The sequence below is a fragment of the Alexandromys fortis genome, unplaced genomic scaffold, assembly GCF_014885135.2.
Source record: "Alexandromys fortis isolate MF-2015 unplaced genomic scaffold, M_Fortis_MF-2015_v1.1 scaffold_251, whole genome shotgun sequence".
NCBI lineage: Eukaryota > Metazoa > Chordata > Mammalia > Rodentia > Cricetidae > Alexandromys > Alexandromys fortis.
In genome coordinates this window covers 1,161,546-1,180,491 of record NW_026068176.1, presented here as the reverse complement: position 1 = coordinate 1,180,491, position 18,946 = coordinate 1,161,546, and the positions used below count along the sequence as shown (strand labels likewise).

The 18,946-nt window shown below is 36.0% G+C and overlaps 1 non-coding gene across 1 annotated transcript; it reads right to left on the bottom strand.

Moving 5' to 3' along the window:
* Positions 1-16,050: 16,050 nt before the first annotated feature.
* On the bottom strand, positions 16,051-16,154 carry LOC126492526 (U6 spliceosomal RNA). The gene has a single exon (XR_007589621.1). It is a non-coding gene; the product is annotated as a U6 spliceosomal RNA (small nuclear RNA).
* Positions 16,155-18,946: the final 2,792 nt, after the last annotated feature.

Below are 18,946 nucleotides of genomic sequence, written 5' to 3'. Positions count from 1 at the left end.
AAAGTTAGGTGAATGGCTCTGGTTACCAAAATACAGTATTTAATAACTCACTTCTCAATTATTTAACCTAACTAAACTGACAACCCACGGTAAAGATTGGGAAATGAGACACAAAAGAGTGTTTTAGTTTAAGATTTTTTTTGTTGGGTAGAAACTCAATGTCATACCTACAGCATAAACTCTGTAGGAATGAGTCAAACTTTCCAGAAAACGTCACAATTATCCTTTCTGTCTTGTTCCATATCTCTTGGGCTGGTGTAACTCTTCTGAAAGCCCTTTAAAGCATTGAGTTTTCAAGAGTTGCTTGTTATTTGTCTCACTTGCCCAGGCATAAAGGAGTAGCAAATGTTTATGTAAAAAAAAAAAACACGTATTGCCATACTATACATAAACCACAAGGCCTAATTATACAAATATCCCAGAACTAAATTTCAATGAGTCCCCACAAATATTTCAAGAAATTATATAAGAATTTTTGAGAAGGCGTAATACCTGGTGTTCTGATCTAAAATATAAATCTTCCTATTCTAAGCTTTATTGCTGATGACCTAAAAAAAGCATATATTTGATTTTATATTCTATAATTTTAAATTTCACTAAAATTGAAAGGAGAACTTAATTTTCCAGACTAATGTCTAAATGTATAGAATTATCAAATTAGATAAACATCTTCGGTACCCCTTTCAGAAAGTCTCTAAAGTCAGAAAGGTAAAACATACACAATTTGAATAATTTGTACTTTCTACTAGGGCTTTTGGTTTTAAATTAATTTTCATCTTGAACAAAACATTCAAGTTAGAGTTCCGATCCTGTAGCATATTCTCCACTGAGACAGGTTGTAGAATTATTATTTCCAACCTCTACTTTCTTTAAAGTTAGAATTCAAGGTATTACATATCTGAAATTTTAAACAAAGCATATTTTAATGTGACTCTTTCCTCTACATATTCATTATATTCTCACAGAATTTCAGATCATTATCAGGTTTTTGAATTTTAACCCCTTCATACAAATGGAGTCATTTCTGTTACTGGAAGACACATAACTCTGTTGTCCTCGGTATTTTACAAAATGATCCAATATTATTTTATTGACAAAAACCTGTTCTTTGGGGATGTTTATTTCTATGAACCTTAAAAATTGCGATGAAGTTGGGTGGTGGTGGATAAAAGGTGCACACCTTTAATCCCAGCACTCAGGAGGCAGAGGCAAGTAGATCTCAATGAGTTTGAGGCCAGCCAGTCTACAAAATGAGTTCCAGACAGCCAGGACTGCTACACAGAGAAAATCCTGTCTCAAAGGACCAAAAAAAAAAAAAAAAAAAAAGTTCCTTGACTGGATGTTTCTTCTGCATGGGATTCCTTGAGAAATTTTATTATAGGTGGGCTTGTTTTGTCTCTCAAAAGTGGTTTATCTATAAGAACGAATCTTTTACCTTTAAAATTGTTTGTCTAGCAATATTTCAGCTTTATTTTGTAACACTAAATTACTTTAACCTCCAGTCAACTGAAGGAAGATTCTTCCTGTCAGTTTTCACACAATACTTTCACTTAGAGAAGTCCATGTTTCACTTGTAAGAAAAATTATATATAGGTAGTGTGACACACAAACACATGCACACATGTGCACACGCTCACACACACACACAAATGGGATTTTATTCAGCTACAAAGAATAAAATGACTTCATTTCCTAGAAAGTAGATTAACTGAATATAATGTTAAATGAAATAAGCCTAACTGAGAAAGAGAATAGTGAGTGTTTTCTCTCATTTTATGGATCATATATTTTATGTGAACCCATGAAATGAGATTTATGTGTATATATGACATGAAAGCAGAAATAAAGTTCTTTGGGGAAAGAAAAGGGACTAGTGGGATGGGAGAATTAGAAAGGGAAAATATGAGGGTTAATATGGCTAATGCTTAAAAGAAAATGCCTCTGACACTGATCATCATTAGTATTACTAAGGGATATAAGACAATAAAAAGTGGGAAAAAAGTTTTAGACAAAGAAAATTCCAGAGCAGTGGTACCAAATTCTTTTTTCCAAATGATTCCATTGTTAGGCATTGAATATAGTATATTACCATTTAATGCTCAAATATACTATGTAATTTTGCAAAGTATACATTTTCTATGATGTTGAAAAGCCATTGAGCTTTCTTCAGGTCTTAATACAACATTAGGATTTTGTAACTGTTTGGCTATTTTGACAATTTCTCTAGGCAACAACTCATGGCCATGCTTATTAAGAACAAATAAATTAATAATGTTCTGACCCTGAAGTTATCCCTTGGCCTTTGATTTTTGAGACCTGTCTCACTTTTCTATTAGTCAGAGGAATAAGATGACCAATTAATAGAGCACAATTTCCATTCAATGCATAAAAGAAAACAATGATAAGTTGCTCAATTGGATTACATATCAATTAAGGAGGTGTATATGTTGTCGACTGGATATTCATTTCACAATAAAAATTAGTTGCCATTTAAAAAAAATCACATATTTCTTCCTAAGAGGAACAACATTAACCCATTTAGCATGAAATGTTTCATAATTTGATAATTATCAGTGTCCTATTGGGGAGCTACATGAGAGGTTCAATTTAAATTTTTTTAAGCTGTCATCAATAAAGATGTGACTTACATGACTTATTTCTTGAAGTATTTTTAATGCTGCTGCTGAAATCTCATCACTGAATACAATATTGGTGCTTTTATGGCCCTTTTACTGCAATCTGAGGACTCCAAGGTTGTTTATATATGTCATATCTAACTGTGTGGATGCTTGCCATGAATCAGTGTGCTAAATATGCCACATTGGACTCTCAACTCTTGTAGCTTCAAAATACACTGAGAGACCTACCGTATCTGTCCAAGTCTGAGTACTAACCAATTATACATCACACTTCGTATTTTTTAAGTATGACGTTTATTTGAATTTGGAGTGAAAGAGGTGATAAATTCTTAAGTAGCACTTGATTAAGAGGCAAAAAAATCCTTTAAAGGCTCAATAAATAATGATATAAATGAAAATTTTCACTACAGAAATATTAAATTTGTTTCTTCGTAGGTAGAATGAGGACCCAGCAATACCACTTTTGGGTATATATCCAAAGGATGCTCAATCATATTACAAGGACCTGTGCTCAATTATGTTCATAGCAGCATTATTTGTCATAGCCAGAACCTGAAACCAACATAAATGCCCCTCAACCATGGAATGGATAAGGAAAATGTGGTACATTTACACAATGGAGTACTACATAGCAGAAAAAAATGGCATCTTGAAATTTGCAGGCAAATGCATGGAGCTAGAAAACATCCTACTGAGTGAGGTAACCCAGATGAAAGACAATTATCACATGTTCTCACTCATAAGTGGTTTTTAAACATAAAGAAAAGAAAACCAGCCTACCCATCACAATCCCAGAGAACCTAGACAACAATGAGGACTCTAAAAGAGACATACATGGATCTAATCTATATGCAAAGTAGAAAAAGACAAGATCTACTGAGTAAATTTGGAGCGTGGGGACCTTGGGAGAGGGTTGAAAGAGTGGGGAGAGGCAGGGAAGGGAGCAGAAAAAAAATGTAGAGCTCAAAAAAATCAATAAAAAAGTTAATGCATTACATTTTTGAGAAGGCTTTAACTCAGAAACTAAAGTAGTATGGTTTTTGTAAAATAAACAATTGCTTATGTTTATAATTGAGTTACTAAGAATATACTGTATTTAGATAAAATGAAAAATAAAGGAAGCTTATTGGGAACATGGATTAGCCTAGATATAAAGTTCCAGGCTAATCTTAGTAACTTGCAAATGGGGAGGAATATCATTTTTCTTTACTGAAAATACATCTAAATATTTAACTTAATATACATCACATAGTGTTGTAAGAAGGGCCACTTGTTCATTTCCTGGCTACCCAGACTCCTGTAATAATCACATAGAAACTATTTAAATTATTTAAATCACTGCTTGACCCATTAGTTCTAGCTTCTTATTGGCTAACTCTTACATATTAATTTAACCCATCTCCATTAATCTATGTATTGCCACGTGACAGTGGCTTACCGGGTTAAGTTCTGTCCAGCTCTGGCAGGGCTACATGGCTTCTCTCTGACTCCACCCTTCTTTCTCCCAGCATTGACTTTAGTTTTCCCTGCCTAGCTCTTTCTGTCCTGCTATGCTATAGGCTCAAAACAGTCCTTTATTAACCAATGGTATTCACAGCATAAGTAGGGGAATTCCACAATATATATGTATATATATGTATATATATGTATATATATATATATAAAAATTTATATGGGTGAGTGGCAGGAAACAGAGATTCCATAACTCTAAAGCAAGTTTTGAAACAATAGAGGGATTATCATTCTACGGAACCAAATTGGCACATATAGTCACATATATTTGGGAGAGTCCATATTCATTGACAAAACAATGTGAATGTACTTTGTCACCACCTTCTTTACTTTTTACCATTTTTAGAGTCTGATTCTAACCTCTCATGATGATTTGAAATTTAAGAATTTATCTGAAGGTCATGGGGAGGAACTAAAAGCACCTATCCAAGATGTACATGAACTAGCAAAATTATGGTACCAAATGTTCATCATCTAGGGCTGCTCTTCTCCATACTCCATACTAAGCTTGGTTGTTCATATTATATAATAATATATTGACTTATTTATTCTTGCTTGAGGAAGAATCACCTTTCCCCAAATTTATACAATATCCCTAACTGAAGGAAAAAGCTATACACAATAGCTAACTAAGAATAAATAGATGGTTGGAAGATAATGCAAATGATTATTTACTTTTCTCAGACTAATTTGTCACTCTAGCAATTTGTACACAGTTACTATATCTTATATGTAGGACTCAGCCAACCATAATATGCTTAATAGGAACAGACTACCCAAAGGAAGTTCTTTACTTCCAACCATTATCACCTGCCAGTGTAAGACTAAGCCATGATAAGTTTAATGGAGGCCTGAGTCTCACTAGTTTACCCTGAAGCAATACCTGGCTGCAGGAAGGACCACAAACTGAAATTATCTGAGCACCACCCAAGAACAGACCATCCAAAGGAAATTCCTATTGTTCCAATCATTGTAGATAGGATCACCTGCCAGCACACACTCACCAGAACACCCCTAGACAAATGTCAGCCAGTAAGGGCTCCTGAACTTTAGAATTCCCTCACCCCTACCTTTACTACTGATGAATATCTTGCATATCACCATAGAACCTTCATCTGGCTATGGGTCGAGATAGAGACCACATTGGAGCACCGGACTGAGCTCCCAAGGTCCCAATGAGGAACAGAAAGAGGGAGAACATGAGCAAGACAGTCAGGACCGCGAGGGGTGTGCCCACCCACTGAGACAGTGGAGCTGATCTATTGGGAGCTCACCATGGCCAGCTGGACTGAGACTGAAAAAACATGGGATAAAACCGGACTCTCTGAACATGGCGGACAATGAGGGCTGATGAGAAATCAAGGGCAATGGCTTGGGTTTTGATCCTACTGCATCTACTGGCTTTGTGGGAACCTAGCCTGTTTGGATACTCACCTTCCTAGACCTGGATGAAGTGGGGAGGACCTTGGACTTCCCACAGGTCAGGGAACCCTGACTGCTCTTTGGACTGGAGAGGGAGGGGGAAAGGAGTGAGGGGAGGGGAAGAGGAGTGGGGGGAGGGAGAGGGAAATGGGAGGTGGGGAGGAGGCGGAAATTTTTTTCAATAATAATAAAAAAAAACCTAACTCTGAGCTCAGGTCTCTATGATTATTCCAATATGTTGGACATATGGAGAGACCGAGTTTGCAAACCTCTATAAAAACTCTTTGCTTTTAGATACAGGACTCGGTCTCCTTGTTGGCTTTTGGGGAGCTTTGCAGATCTGGACATAACATTATATACTGGAGAAGAAGAAAATTCTATGGCCCATTCATGAAAAGTTGATAACAAGAGATTATGGTTATTACCTCAACTGTGGAGTAATATAAATGTGTATATTTTAAATAAATTAAATTGTATATGGTAAACATTTATGATTTTGGATTTATCAATTGTCACTCAATAAAGTCATTTAGAAAATAGAATATACAGCCTAAATAAAATTAAGCGAAAATATTTCATAGATATGTAGAATGACTGATTCCTATAAATACATGTGAAACCAACACTGCTTCTGACTTTGTATGGCTCCTTTTTCTTGATTTACTAATGCATAGATAACTCTAGCTTCAAACAAATGGCTAGAATGGGAAGAAATGGGAGCCATCCTTGTTTTCCAGACTATAAACTTTGAAAGAGATAGAAGCTCATGGCTGAACCTTACAAGGAGGTGAGCAGGAAAGAAAAGGACTGGATCATTCACTTTTGCTGTTAGAACAGGAACCGATTTGGCTGGATTACTCATCTCTTTGTGCCACATATTTTCTGACTGTTTTTCATGAAATTCTCTTTCTTTAGAAAGGACTACCCTGAGCCAGGCAGGGGTGGCTCACACCTTTAATCCCTACACGTGGGAGGCAGAGGCAGGTGGATCTCTGTGAGTTCAAGGCCAGCCTGGTTTACAAGAACTAGTTCCAGGACAGGCTCCAAACTACAAAGAAACCCTGTCTTGAAAAACCACAGAAAAAAGAAAGAAAAAAAAAGAAATGACTGCCCTGCCACAGGATCATACATTTGAATGTTTGGTCCCTAGCTGGTGGTCACTGTTTGGAGATGTTGTTAACACTTCGGGATGTCGGCCCTGACTGGTGAAGATAGGTACTAGGGTAAACCTTGAAGGGTATAAACAGGTTTGGGCTTTGCCTCAGCTTTATCATTCCCACTTGGCATGATTTTTATAAGCCTGATGCTATGAACTAAGCCCCTCTGCTTGTCTCTTTCACCATAATGGACTCAATCTCTGAAAAACAGTAAGTCAAAAAAAAAAATCATCCCCTTCTCCCTTAAGTTACCTCTGTCAGGGATTTCTTCATAGTGGTAAGTAAATCCTAAACTTTTCTATATTTATATTTTCAACATTCAGCTTAAGTATCTACCCTATAACATCACTCAATCATTTATTCACCTCTGTATTCACTCCATAGGCAAATATGTATTATTTCTTACTGAGTCAGCTGTTATATTTTCTTATAGCTATATGTAATCCTTTAAGAGACATTTACCATATTAAGATGATGACTTTAATGACAAAAAACTTATCTTCATTAAGCATCAAGAAGCTCAAAACTATGCTTATTTATATACTTCAAAAATATTCTAAACATAGCTGTTATTTTTGGATTATCTCCTATTTTAAATTGGTTATTTCCCTAGTATGCCAGGAGGATCACTGGAGCAAACACAGCCTGACTCCCTGCTGAATGGTTTTCTGATGAATTCTGTTTACTACTGGGAAGGATCATTTTAAAATGCTTTTTTAATATTTTTATTTTCATAAAATAATATTTCTAAAACCAATTCTTAGTGTGTTATTTAGTTATAAACACATATAAATAGGCAATCAAGGTAAATTTTTTTAAGTAGGCCAAAGATATTATGGTGTTAAAAGGATAATAAGATTTCAAAGATGAGGCAACTTTAATAATATTTGTAACTGGTATATATTCATTATACTTGGTGACAAGTTTCATAAAGATATTTTCATATAAATACATAACATACTTTGAGCATAGGAACAAGGTTTTAAAGTTGTATTCTACCCAAAGCTTCCCGTCTCCATTCTGAATAATAGGGTGCCTTTCTTTTGCAAACTGAACTACTAAAATGCAGTTCAATTTGAGGGAAGATATTTGCTGAAAGCGCCCTATAGTTATTAGCAGGAACTAGCCACCTGCTAATGACAACAAATAAGGCCTAACATGTTTTATTGTCCAATAAGAAGGGGCCAAAGCAAATTCAAATCAAACAAGATGGTCAACATAAGATTAGGTTAATGAGCTGAAAGAATGCAGAACAAAGAAAGTGGATTCAATTGTGATGCTTTGACGCACAGCTGTGAAAGGTTTTGTAAAGCAGGTGGTAGTGACTATTGCTTGATGTTTAATGAGAATGCATGGGATAAAACCTAGTGGGAAGTGTGGGCTTAATATCAGTTAAATACTTCTTTGCTAGTGAATTATTTTAAACTAAGGCAAGGTCTCTAAGGGGATGTGACAGCATAATTTAGGGCATTTCAACATAGATTGTGCAATGTTTTTGAAGGCTAACCATAGAAGGCAATCCCATACTGGCAAGAAGAAATGCATTGGCCCCTAAGTGTTTCCTATCTTTTTACTTAGCATATCAGCCTTATGATCACTTTCATGTTTTTATTGTTTTATTACAACACATATTTGAAAAGTCACTTAGGAAAACAAAAGTATTTGATGTTTTGGTACACTTTCGGTCTTTAGTAAAACAAAATATAATAAAATAAAGATAGAAAAAATATGGTTCAAGTTCATTGTGTATTTGCTGTATTAAATGAAGAAAACTGGCCCAAAAGTTTTACTAGGCCACTAGTTGTCTTTAGTAATCAAAACCATGAGGCACAAGGGGTAGAGAAGGATGATTCCTTGACAGGAAAAGCAGCTACTCTTCGGAATGTTTCCCATTCATTCTTACTATTTCTGTAATATCTTCACGGAAGTTTATTTGGAACCCAGGAGTTAAATTGGGCACGGTACAAAATGGTAAAATATCCAATTTGTTGTTTGCTATTCTTGATTTTATGGTTCAAGGAATGCTTGAATGTCCAGGACTCGAAAGGTTAGTTTTCCGTCTACCCTGTCCCCTTTAGATAGATGGAAAAATTTGATTCTAGGAAAGGGTGAACACATATCTAAAGTCACATAATTATTATAGGAAGGAGACTAAAGCTATGTGTTTTAAGTTTAAAGGTGGAAATCTTCCTACAGCATGATGGTATTTATGGTGTCCTGCCTCAGTCTTCTCAGTTCCCATGTCCTGAGCATGCAGATTGCCTGTTAAGTGGGAACCAACTGCAAACTCAGAATTTCTTTTTTCCACCACCCACTGTTTTATCATACATGCACACTGTTAGTCTTCCATTATCATTGTCAAAGTTCTTTTCTCTCCCATGGAGCACTTAATGACCCCACGATATTTCTTAGAGTTCTTTGCCTGCTATCTTGCAAGGTTATTCTAATTGGAACACTATGCTGAGCCTCAAGTAGAGGCTGTTATGGTAAAATTTGAAATCAACAAATAAGACCTCTGGGGACACATTTTGGGTCAGGATAGTCTTTGCAGATTTTATACCATGTTCAGGAGTACCTATTTGGCCTAGGAAGTGAGTTGCCCATTGTGAAGATATGCTTCTTTTTTCACTTTCGAGGTACTGAAATAGCCCGCTGGACTGACAGCTATTGTGAATACTAGTTCACCATGGCCTTATTGTTAGGGCTTGAGTCCTTAATAAAGTGCCTCTTTAAAGGCAATTTCAGTGACTTACCAGCATATTGGATCTGGATAAGACATAAATCAGACCTATTATAGATTTCTGAAAAAGAAAACTCTACCAAAAAGACACTTTGCAGTTTTATTTCAGTTTTTATTTCTGCTTTTAATCATAAATTGGCCATGGTTCACTGGAGAGCATTTTAAATCACCCGGAAAAGGTTTCCAGCTTTGCTACAACAAGGGCTGTCTTTTGGGTACTTTTTCCTATTGCAAATATTCTTGCAAACCAGACTTCTTGGCTTCCTTTGCAGCAAATGTCCTCGTTCCATTAGATGAAGCTGTTCTTTCTTTCTTTCTTTCTTTCTTTCTTTCTTTCTTTCTTTCTTTCTTTCTTTCTTTCTTTCTTTCTTCCTTCCTTCCTTCCTTCCTTCCTTCTTTTCTTTTTTCTTTTTTTTTTTTTTTTTTTTTTTTTTTTTTTTTTTTTGCTGCAAAACTAACCTATAAACATTTTGAAATATAGTAGTCTTGTAATCGTCCTAACATATTCAAATTGTTTAACTTTTCTGGAGCTGCCAAGTCAGCCTGACAAAAGCTGTGACATGCACATATTTATCTCAAAGTGACTGTTGTCTTTCTTTCTTTACAATTCTAAACAGGGCAGCTGGAGAGCTTCTCTCCCTCTTCCCCCCCCCAACCCCCTCCCCGCTCCTAGCCGCTGGCATGTTCTGGTTTATGGTAAGAGAGAATTTTTTTAATGACCACGTCTTAGAATGGGTCTCTCTATTGTCCAGAGCCTCTCTATGTCAGCCTTTTCAAAGACCTTTTTCTTCTTAGTGCGCTGCACTTTGAGGCATGAAAGCTCGTAAACCAAAGGCGCTGCTGTGGAAAGAGATGCCAAGGTCACAAACTTTACCTGAAAGAAGTAACAGGATGTAAGAGTCCAAAGTGGAACGAAAGCTGCTGTGGACAGTCCCCCTCCCTCCCAATCCCCCTCCCGGGGAGGAGGGAGGGGGACGGCGGGAGGTGAATAATAAAAGCACATATTTTCCTTGTACCTTAAACTTAAAGGAGAATATGCATTCTACATTCATGCTTCATGAAAACTGTTTTATATGGTTTCTTCTGTAAAGAGAGAGCAAAGTTAGAAAGATGTATATAAGTTTGAACTAATAAAGAAACTACTTACTAAGCAGAAGTCTTATGGATATACAGGCTTGATATCTCTTTCCGTGGAGTAGTCTAATAAGTCTTCAAAGAACATTTTGTCAGGAAGTTTAATTTTACCATTAAGAGAGTCAAAGGTCTTCGTTTTAAATACGATTGCTATAGTTTAGTTTAAAAGTGGACATAGCAGTTGGGTGGTGGTGGCACATACCTTTAATCCCAGCACTCAGGAGGCAGAGGCTGTGAGTTTGAGGCCAGCCTGGTCTACAAGAGCTAGTTCCAGGACAGGCTCCAAAGCTACAGAGAAACCCTGTCTCAAAAAACAAAAACAAAAACAAAAAACAAAAATCAAAAAAAGTGGACTTAGCACCACTTTAATGTAGACTTATAGTCACACTTCTGACATTTAAATTATAGATTCTCTAAAATGCCTAGACAATATATATTCTATAATAGGTCCATTCTCCTAAAATGTACCCCCTCATACTTCTGTCAACAAAACTCACATATTACTATCAAAATCAGCTCTTTGCATCCCCAAGAAAAAACGAACAAATTGAACTTAGAGTGCTTATTTCTTGAACAGCTGTTTTGCAGAATTCTAACGATTGTTCCCTTTGAAAACCTTGCCTTGTACTTATTTTGTAATTATATAAATATGATCAAATTACAAAATTTATGGCTAAAAATGGGGAGAGGCATTCAGAAATTTTATGCTTTGGGGCATAAAATCAGAGCAGAGTTTTCTAGTGAGAAATGGTGTATTAATATCTGTGTGTGGGGGGTGGTCATTTGACAAGTAGGAAACATTAGCCAGATAATCTATTTGTTTGCAGAGTTCTGGTAAATTCTTGTTTTCCAACACTGAAGAAGAATGGGACCCATGTGACAAACCCCAATTATGCTGCAGCTTCTGTGGCATAAATTGTTCCTGAAAACAGAAGGTGTAGCTATTAAATACTATGTTGCCATAAACTAAAGTTAGGAATCTTAAAATCATTAAAACCTCCACCACCCACCCCAGAAACATTTATCATTTTAAACCACTTAATAACAAGGAACTAGAATCAGGAACCATGGGGCATTTATCCATAACTTGGGGTCACAGAAATTGCATATGTTCTTTTTGGTAGACAAGGTAATTATTACTAATGCGAATACGTTTGAATCCATCGTAGCTTTGCGGGATTCAATACAAAGTTCTCCTTGTGATATGATCCAGAGGTCTGGAAGGGGCCTCTATGGGTTGGAGATTGGCAGGCCTTAAATTTTCTGTTCAATAAACATTTCCACCCTATCTTCCCCTCTCTACTGTTGTAAAATCACAGCCTACACATGGTGAACAGCTATGTGGACGAGAAGCTGCAGGCTCCCAAACTGAGGAGGGAAGCAGCTGCCCTCTAGAGGAGGCCTGGAAAGGAGATTAGCCGAGATTTCTTTTCAGGGCAGGCTGCACTTTGGGACCCTCGGCAACTTGATAGCTTCCAAATGTTCTTTGTGTTCCTTACAGTAAAGGGTCTTTGAGGCAGAGCCAGACCCAGAGCCATACACAAAAGGAAATTATTAAATACATACTTCCTCTCATTGTGCCTCAGCCCCTTCCCCCACCCAGGCTGAATTCGCCAAGATTAGTTTCAAGAAATACCTTAAAAACAATGGGAAAACTGGACTAAAGAGCACTGCCGCCAAATAACTTACTGTAGAAAGCAGTCGTGTAAACCTTATTAGCGCTGCACTGGCCTGGAAAACCAACAGCTAACTAGCCAAAAATGTTCAGCGTTTGGTGACAGAGGTAGTGGTCACCTGAATTTATATTTGAAGCATCAAGCAATGGCCTTGTGATCAATCAAATTATTTTTCCTTAGAGCTCCATTCCTTTCTCTCTTACTTAATCTCTCAGGCCAGCAGCCACATCCTGTCTTCTCCCTTCCTCTCAATTCTGGACTCCATTTCAACAACACTCACAAGCATTTTCCATTCCTTTGACTCCTTCACCTTCCATATCACAGCTTTGGCAATCCCTGCCCAGTTCTGGCTCACTTCACTGGTCCACTTTGCCTGTTCCTGTTCCCAGGCTGCTGAAGACCTATCTGGGGAAAATTGCATATCCATGCTCATTGGCTCCACTACAAATGCATGCTTTTCAACCTCAGCTGGACCCTTAACTCTTATCCTTAATCCTTTTCTCATCCATAGCTGGCTCCTGCTAGCATTTCCCACAGCAGCTGTTCCAAACCTTCATTTCTTTTCTCATGCTCCCAGTTCTAGCTTCTTCACTTTAAGCAGATGACCTACATTTCTATTTCTTTTACAATTTCATAAGGTAACAGTACTCTCTCATCTTCTCAACTAAGGTCTTGGTAACCATTCATCTTTCACCTTCTCCTCCCTCTATTGTGTTTTTTTCACATTTTGTTTTTTCTCACAGCTAGGAAATATGTTCCAGTATCAGCTATTTTTGTACCATCACCCATTTTTTTTATTCCTTCTCTTTACACTTCAACCTTTATTTGTTCCATTTCTTTTGCATTTGGATTTATTGAAGCCATAATTAGTATAAGATGTCTCTAATTGTTTACCATCAATTTACTACTCAACCTACAGGTTTCCTGATTTCGATTAAGCTTTCCACAAAGAGTCATAAAAATCCGTCATCCCTCTACATTTTTCCCCATCTTCTTTGTTTTTCAGAAACAATCTTGCTCAATGCTTGCAGCTGCGAAATTCGTTACCAGGAAGATACCTACTCTGCAGTTTCTCAGATTTAGTTGTCACTTCCCTTGTTGTTTTTGCTTTTGTGGATTTATGATTATGAAAATATTACAATATTGCATCAATGTGTTTCAGAGTAGAATCAAATTGGATGCTTATGTTGAATCAGTGGTATTCGGTTAGATATGCCTTTTTCTTTCTATTGCTCCTGTTATTCTTTCTTCCTCTTTTGTGGGTGTCTCCCAGAAAACTGCCTTCACCTTCCTGTCTCATTCTAGTCTACCTGTTCTCTTGAGTGATAAGTTTACCCCTTTGTTTTAAAGGAGTCTTTTATTTATTTATTTTTTGTTTATTCATTCATTCATTCACTTTTCGGACAAAGTCTCTCCATATAGCCTTGACTGTCCTGGAACTCACTGTGTAGACCAAGCTGTCCTTGAATTCACAGAGATCCACCTGCCTCTACCTCACAAATGATTAAATTAAAGGCATGTGCACTAAACCTAGCTAAATGTACTGTTTAAGAACATAAATAAATAATCTGCGTCTTCACTCCTGAATTCTTCCTCATCCCCAGATTATCCATGTACACACCAAGATTATCCACCTGAGTGTTCTGTAGGCATGCCAAAACTTATTTTCCCCTCCAAAATGGTTTCATCTCCCACCTTTCTTCTCCCAATTAATGATATAGCTTGTCACCAAAGGTAAAATATACAGTCATGTCTATCTGTTTTTCCAAGTAGGAATCTGCTGTTTTTGTGAAGTAGAGCTATCTCATTTATTTCTGGGCCTTCTAACCATTATTCCTGGCACACATATAAATTTGTTAAATTGATGAGAATGTGCCTTGGAATCTCAATACATTATAAGGCTAAAGTTACCAAATAGGCAATGAAGCATGCACCAATGTGTTCAGCTTCTACACAGTTAAACTTATTTCCTGAAAATTTTTCTTGACAAGAAACCAAGTCATGCATAATTTATGATTAAAATCATCTCTCCTGTTCTTCAAAAAGTCAAGTTCTTAGGAGGAATAAAGCAATTGTATCCTTTATCTGAAATATTAGTGTTTCAGATTTCGTATTTTCATTTGGATGGTGGAATATTTACGTACACATATGTATACATATCTGGAGGGTGAGAGTCCTCAGCATGAAATTCATTTATGTTTTATGTATGTCTTAATGACTTAGTCTGAAGGACATTTTATGCAATATTTATAGTTACCAAAGCTGTGTATGAAGCTAATCACATGAGGTGAAGGGTGACATTTTTCACCTGTGACATTATGCTGACACTAAGAACATTTTAGATTATGGATCACTTTGGTTTTGAGATTTTTCAGGTTCAGAATGCTTGAGCTAACAAAATTAAAAGGGAACAGCCTCTAGGAGAAATAATGGAAAAAAGTAGAACAAATACACTCAAAGAGTTAAGTGTTTTCCAATGTTTCTTCTTTGTCTCTGAACGGAATGTACTAGAGAAATTTCTTTGAGTTTCACAATCTTTTTAAAGAAACTATTTCATGATGTTTTGAGGCAAATGTATATTTACAGCTCTTGATTCACCAATCAACTCTTTCAGATTAGGCTATTATTCATACACATTTAATTTGCATTGTGTCTTTAGATGAAAGTTTATACAATAACTTGCTACCAAGATTCAAGTATCATGAATTGAACCACTTATTGTTTGTCATACTTCTTGTTAGCAAATTCATTAATTTTTTTTATATAGACTTCGGTGTAGATTCCAGATCTGAAGATTGGGAATACACAGTTTTTCTATCATGAATGAAGGAATTGGATATTTAAGAATTTCATAGAGTATACATATATAAATGAAAAAGTTTATAGCAGAAAGGATTAATTGCATCAATGGAGCATTGGAGGATTTGAAAAAGAAGGTTAAAAAGTTTAGGTGTTTATTCTCTTAAAAAAAGGAGAAAGAACATAGAGTTGGCTGTGTAGGAAGGTGGGAGGAATAGGAAGAGGGATAATTGTGATCAGAATATATTGTATAAAAATTTTAATTTAAAAAGAAAAACACAGAAAAGGTTTGGATGTTTTATTGGAGACATGGGGAGCCATTAAAAGATCCTGAGGGGGTTGAGGAAAGATCCTGAGCACTAGAATTACATGTTACAATATGTCCCTCAAAAGGGTCACTCTGGCAACAGTGACAAGGGATGAACTTGGGAGTAGACTCTCTGATTAATTGGCTGCTGGAAAAAAATACGGTGAATACCCTGAATGGGTCATTAAATGTGTGAAAAGAGCGGAGTATTTTTTATTATTTAAAACAATTCTAAATTTAAATATATTTTGGTCATATTCCTAACCTCCTCCATGTCCTCTTAGTAGTTAGATCCTCCCCCTATTGCTACCTATCCAACTTTAAGTTCTTTCTCAAAATACAAACAAATATCCAATATAGCGACAAAATCCCCTAAGCCAAGAAAACACAATAAAACAACACACTTCTCCCCAAATCCCAATAATTACAGTCAAATAAAAGCACACACACCAAAACACTCTGGGGTCCTTTATATGCTGTTCAATTACTCGTGAATATGAGGCCTGTCCTGGAGTGGTTGATATACCCAGTATCAACCTATTGAAGAAAATTGACATACCTCTTCTGGCAGGTATGACAGTTCAGTTGAACGTAGTGGCAAAGTTTTTGTGTATTTGTTCATCTATTCATTTATTTAAAAATACAAATAACAAGATAAAATATGATATGTATAAGGCACATCATGAATTTGCATGCCATCATTGTGCAGGAGTCATGCTAATATTTTTCTATCATTGCAGTTTTAGTATATGTGCTTCCAAAGAGCACAGAGAGGGGTATTTTCAAGAATAATTGGGAAGACATACTTATGAATGCAGGGTATTGTAGAAAACCTATGTGACCACTAAAATCATACTGCAAGCAATCAACTGATTTACCAAAAAAAAATTTCTTAAATTATTCAGGACTATTCATTAGAGGAAAAAATACCTTTTACCCCACTTAATTTTAACCCTAACAATGAGAACATCATATAAAAATGAGAGGAGTTCCTGAAAAGTATCTAATATTAATTTTTTTTTCAAGCCAGGTGGTGGTGACACGTGCCTTTAATCCCAACACTCAGGAGGCAGAGGCAGACGGATCTCTGTAAATTCGAGGTGAGACTAGTCTACAAGAGATACTTTCAGGACAAGCTCCAAAGCTACAGAAAAACCCTGTCTCAAAAAAAAAAAAAAAAAAAAAAAAAAAAAAAAAAAAAAAAAAAAAAANAAAAAAAAAAAAAAAAAAAAAAAAAAAAAAAAAAAAAAAAAAAAAAAAACCAGGAAAAAAAATCCTCCCATTCCTTACCTTGAATTTCTTCTTTTGAGTTGAACCTTCTTTCATTTCTGTTTTTTTTTTTCTTTAGTGTCCTCTCATAGTACTTCATCTGGGTCCTTGTGGTACAGGTACAATCATGTTCTAGATTAAAAATAACTATTTTCTCTTTGTGTACAATTTAAGTTACTGGGTTATATGGTCCAATAACTGAAAACTCACGAAACTTAGGAGAAAATTTTCATGCTGCTTTAAAAAACAAGTTGATCAATAAATTGTTCCTCAGACTAGAGAGATGGCTCATAGGATAAAGCTCTTGCTGCCAAATTGTGAGGGTAGGCACAGTAGCTGCCTACAATTCCAATACTGCAGAAGCAGAGACCCTTTAACTATTCCTGGAACCCACGAACTCATCTGTCCCTACTTTGTGCCCTGATTATTGGTATTGTTAATTTATTATTATTATCTATTATTATTATTCCTTAGAGTCTAGTTAGTGCTGACTATGTGTAAATAAGAGTGGGACAATCCATTGGGGCATGAACAATTTGCCAGTGGCCACATCCCCAAAGAAAAGTGACTATCCACCCTTTCCTCAGTGTCTATCAACTGCCAATAGCTACTCAGCTGGGAGTGGGCCTTTGAAGTTACCCACTTCTTAAATTCTTTCCTCCCACTCTTCTTTGATGTTCCCTGAGTCTTTGATGGTTGTATAGTATGTTTTATTCCTTTCAAGTAATATGGATATTTGTCAATCTAGCTATTAAGAAGTAGAAAGTAGAAGAAACTGGTTTATGCATTAGAATTGGCAAGGGTGTGATATGTGGAAAGATGTTAGATGGACCAGAAGGTTTTGATAGATAAAAAGTCTATTATATTATTTTAGTCTTATTTGCTTTCACATACTAATTATGTTAAATTTAATATTATCTTTAGTGTTGTAGTGGGTGCCAACATGTGAACAATAATGAAATGGGATTAAGTATTTTACTATGGATTTAGGACTGGCAACATTACATGGAAAATATGGTTTGACATGTGCAGAAAATGGTTTTTAAAAAAATGTGGATTAAGCATTGAATTAAATTGTGCAGCAGTAATTCAAACATAACTGAGCATACTCAATAACTCAGTGTATAATATTGGTTATGTGCCTAATCTCTGTTCTTCAGTTTTCTAAGCTATGAGGCCTGAGTTGAAGATCATAGAAAAGACAGGAGGTTGAAATGAACTCTCTTATAGAGACCTAGCTGTGAAAATTCGAAGTTATAGACTTTCATTTGAAACATAATTCCAGGGGAAGTTCTGATTCTCATTCATACTCAACCATGTGTGTGTGCGTGTATGTGCATATGTGTGAATTAAACACATATATAGTTCATTATCATCAACAACAACATCTCTTGAGAACTCTATGCAAATGACTTATATATTTATAGCATTTGCCTACTCACACTTAAAAGAAATGTTTTCTACCTAAACATATAAAGGCAATATACAGCAAGCCAACAGCCAACATCAAACTAAATGGAGAGAAACCCAAAGTGATACCACTGAAATTAGGAACAAGACAAAATTGTCCACTCTCTCCATATCTATTTAATATAGTTCTTGAGGTCCTAGCTAGAGCAATAAGACAACAAAAGGAGATTAAGGGGATACAAACCAGAAAAGAAGAAGTCAAACTCTCATTATTTGCTGACGATATGATAGTTTACATAAGTGACCCCAAAAATTCTATCAAGGAACTTCTCCAACTCATAAACACTTTCAGTAATGCAGCAGGATACAAGATTAATTCAGAAAATGAGTAGCCCTCCTGTGCACAAATGATAAATGGGCTGAGAAAGAAATCAGAGAACCATCACCCTTCACAATAGCCACAAATAGCATAAAATATCTTGGAGAAACTCTAACCAAACAAGTGAAAGACCTGTATGACAAGAACTTTAAATCTTTGAAGAAAAAAACTGAAGAAGACACCAGAAAGTGGAAAGATCTCCCATGCTCTTGGGTAGGTAGAATTAACATAGTAAAAATTGCAATCTTACCAAAAGCAATTTGCAGATTCAATTCAATGCCCATTAAAACACCAGCAAAATAATACACAGACCTCAAAAGAAAGGTACTCAACTTCATAAGAATAGCAAAAAACCCAGGATAGTCAAAACAATCCTATACAACAAAGTATCTTCTGGAGGCATTACCATCCCTGACTTCAAACTCTACTACAGAGCTACAGTACTGAAGACAGTCTGGTATCAGCATATAAACAGACAGGAGGACCAATGGAACCAAATCAA